Source organism: Solanum lycopersicum, chromosome 3 (genome assembly GCF_036512215.1).
Source record: "Solanum lycopersicum chromosome 3, SLM_r2.1".
In the NCBI taxonomy this organism is placed as follows: domain Eukaryota; kingdom Viridiplantae; phylum Streptophyta; class Magnoliopsida; order Solanales; family Solanaceae; genus Solanum; species Solanum lycopersicum.
This window is the reverse complement of record NC_090802.1, coordinates 57,927,127-57,931,271: the sequence shown is the minus strand read 5'-3', so window position 1 is coordinate 57,931,271 and position 4,145 is coordinate 57,927,127. Positions and strand designations below refer to the sequence as shown.

At 29.7% G+C, this 4,145-nt stretch overlaps 1 pseudogene across 1 annotated transcript; it reads right to left on the bottom strand.

The window, feature by feature from the left end:
* Window positions 1-2,162: 2,162 nt before the first annotated feature.
* Window positions 2,163-3,374, bottom strand: LOC104644332 (proteinase inhibitor type-2 P303.51-like; annotated as a pseudogene). The gene is made up of 2 exons (XR_011220076.1): window positions 3,272-3,374; window positions 2,163-2,950 (listed from the first exon to the last, which is right to left on the bottom strand). The product of XR_011220076.1 is annotated as a proteinase inhibitor type-2 P303.51-like (transcript).
* Between the last annotated feature and the right edge of the window lie 771 nt (window positions 3,375-4,145).

Sequence of the window (4,145 nt, the reverse complement as noted above, 5' to 3'; positions counted from 1 at the left end):
AACACTCTTTTACTTGACTAACCACACTTAAATTCGATCTTGCAATATGAGGGAAAAATACGTACACTCCTAAATTCTCATTAAGTTTAGGGGTGTTTTCAACACTTCTCTTGACTTTTTATTTAGAGTCTCATTCTCCTGCAATAGTTTGAGATTATTTGTTGTGTCATGTGGCAAATTAGAGGCGTATATAAGTTTAGTTAGTCAAGTAGAAGAGTGTTAAGGCTGGCAATGGTTTAGGACCGAAACTAATAAAATCTGTCAAGTTCTAGAGGTCTTTCAATACTTCTCTCTTGATTAATTATTTGCATTTCCTTTCTCGTAAACATATACGACAAAATACACACATAAAAAAATATACGAGTAAAAAATTGCATGCATCATTGTATATGTATTTTTAAAATTTGAGAAAAACCATAAAGTGACACTTAAAGTTGTCCCGAATTTTCAAAAAGACACCTAAACTATGCAAGTGTCCTATTACTCCCTCAAAATATCCTGAACTTATATTATTACATCATTTTTTGTCCACCTGGCATGGAGAGTGTATACACTCTCTTAAAGAGCGTAAACAAACTAAAAAAACGAATATAATTTTTTTTATAAGAATTTTACTATAAAATATATATTTTTATTTTTATTATTATTTTAACTTTTTCTCCTTATTATTTTTTTCTTTTTCTTTCTTCCTTCTTCTTCAATAAATCATTGTCATTTTCATTAACTTATCACTTTCAATGTCACTTTTTACCACAATTTCATCTCTCTTTTATTCTATTATTAGTTTAACTCTCTTTAATTTTAAAATTATATCTAGATATTTTAATACATTTCGAAAAATGTGATAAACCCATTAGATTTCAAGATGATTAGTAGATATTATTTAGTTTTTTTTATCCAAATTCTAATTAAATCTTTTCAATTTTCAGAGAATTCTTATGCTTTCAAAATTATCATTTCTAGTTTTGAATTTATATGGAAATGAGATAAATTAAATGATGATACCTTCAAAATTTTGATCTTTCTTAGAAAAATAATTAGTTTTGTTATCAATAATCAACAAAGTCTAAAAAATAGTATAATTTTAGAAAGTAAGAAATTTGACCAAATAAGAAAAAGAAAAAAGAAAGAAAATGGAGGGGCTCAACTTGATATGGGTGTGGGGTTGGGTGAAGATAAGAGGTGAAGAAGAAGAAATAAAGAAAGAAAATGGAGGGAGCTTGAAAGTTGGGATGGAAGATAAATTAAAAATTGAAATGAAATAAAAATAAAAATAATAAAACTAAAATAAGTCAAAAAGTAAGAGAAAGAAATAAAGAAAAACTTAAAATGAAAAAAAATATTTCAAATATTTACTTTGACACCATTTTAAAATATTTCTTATACTATTACATAGTTTTTATCTTTTAATATATTTCAAATTTAAAACTTAGAATTCGGAATGGTCCAATAAAGATTATAGTTCATACATGTTGATAATTATAATAAAACTTAAATCAAAATTAAATTTATAATAATGCAAAAAGAAAATCAATTCGACACTACTTCCTCCGTTCTGTATTGTTTGTCATGATTTCTATTTTTAGAGTCAAACTATAAAATTTTTTTGTAACATTAATTCTCATCTCATAATTTGTGTTATTTTTTCAAAGAAAAAATCTTTAGATAATTGTATTTTTGTTGGACTAAAAAAATATTTGGAGCACAAGTTAATTATATGTTTGTATGCAAACTTAACCAAAAAATCTGAGGTTTATTAGTTTGATTTGATTTATAAATTTAAAAATTCGACACAATGGTTAGTTTTGATATTTGAAAAATCTGAACCAACCCGAGGTTGAAACCCCCAAATTTTATTAGTTTAATTTGATTTATAAATCCAATTTTTTACACGAATAATTTAATTTGATATTTAAAAAATCCAAACCAATCAGATCATGTACACCCCTATTCACATCAAAATGGACAAATAATAGAAGTAGCCCAATTATGAAAAATTAATAGAATACCTGAATCATAAACTTAAAAATTGTATTCTTAGTGTGTGAAAAAATATAAATATATTCACTTTGAAATAACTTACCTAATCTCGAAGGTAGTTTGTTTAAAAGTAAATAAATTTATAGATCTGATTTCTTAAAATATTATAAAGAGGCATGTCATTTACTAAGGATAAGACTAAAGGAGATCACCACTAGAGAGGAGCCAAGTCCTCAATATAATTATGGATGATCTTTTTCTTTTATTCAAATACACATAGCACACAACTTTGATGCCCACATTATAATGATTAGCATGTCATTGTACATGTGTGCATCCTTTTATTTCATACATTATAAATTAAAAAGTACAACACATATTATTAATGCATCATGCCTTATGCTGTAGATATATAGCTCTGAGGCTCCCCAGTACAAATTAAAGATCCATCATATCCATAGAGTTTGCAACCCTCTCCTGCAGTGCAACAATTAACACAAACATGATTAAGTTTGGTCAATCCAGAAGATGGACAAATCATGTATGCAACTCTAGGGTCACATTCCAGGGTACGTACATACCTTGGGTTCATCACTCTCTCCTTCACAAACAAACTTGCCATTTTTACCGAAATAGTAGCAACCTTTGTATCCCGTGCAACACGTGGTACATCCAGTGGGATAAATAAACGTCTTTCCTCCTGAACGGGGACACTTTGAATAGGCAATATGTGGATCACAATTTAAGTGGCAAGCTCTTGGTTTTTTTGGGTCAGATTGTCCTTCACAAATAAAAGTCCCATCAGCACTATAATAATTGCAACCTTTAAAACCTGAACAACAATTGGTGCATATGGGATTTTGCGGACTTCCTTGTGAACGTGGGCATATCCCAAACCCAAGATGACCACATTCTTTAGTACAAGGCTTGACATCAACATGTTCCACCGCGCTTACAAGTAGCAATAATCCTACAAACAAATATAACAAGGAGAAAGCTGTGAAATGAAAAAAACATACTAACACTTGTAGTTTATGCCACAACAATGAAAAAAACATACTAACACTTGTAGTTTATGCCACAAAAATGAAAAAAACATACTAACACTTGTAGTTTAAGCCACAACAATGAAAAAAACATACTAACACTTGTAGTTTATGCCACAACAATGAAAAAAACATACTAACACTTGTAGTTTATGCCACAACAATGAAAAAAAATACTAACACTTGTAGTTTATGCCACAACAAAGAAACTAAAGATAAGAAAATTAGAGAAAGGGAAATCTTACCAAGAACAAGTAGTAGGTAAGCAAGGAAACTAACTTGTTTATGAACAGCCATATTATGGATTCTTTTTACCTTCCTTTTATTTTCTTTTGTTTGGGTTGAGGAGTGTCTATCCTCCTTGACCTATTTATAGCCAAACGAGTGATTAAAAAAAACATAGTTACTAAAACGTTTTTATATAGCCAATAAGAAAAAGATGTGCTTGTTAGTGTAATTAGTTTGACTAGTTACTTACGCTTCCTTAACTTTTCCACAATGGCATATTTAATTAATTATTGTTATTAATATATTTGTCCTCTAGCAACAATTTTCTTATTCACATATATATCTATTTAGGGGAAATAACAATTTTAGTCCATGTATTATAAGTTTATTTTCATTTTGATCCCCCTGTATATATAAATCGGGTACTAAGCATAATTAATGTTTTCTAAAACTCTTTTGACCCCCGAATTTGGAGTATCCTACTTTCACGATCAAGGGTGTAATACTTTTCGTAGTAGCGGTCCTTATATATCGTATTAACAATCGAAATATGGTCGAAAGAAAAAATCTCTATTGGATAGGGCTTCTTCCTATACCTATGAATTCCGTTGGACCCAGAAATGATACAGTGGAAGAATCCGTTGGGTCTTCCAATATCAATAGGTTGATTGTTTCGCTCCTGTATCTTCCCAAAGGAAAAAAGATCTCTGAGAGTTGTTTCCTGAATCCGAAAGAGAGTACTTGGGTTCTCCCAATAACTAAAAAGTGTAGCATGCCTGAATCTAACTGGGATTCGCGTTGGTGGAGGAACTGGATCGGAAGAGGGTTTCTAGTTGTAAGATAATCTAATGAAACCGTCGCTGGAATTGAGATCTTATTCAAAGAGAAAGA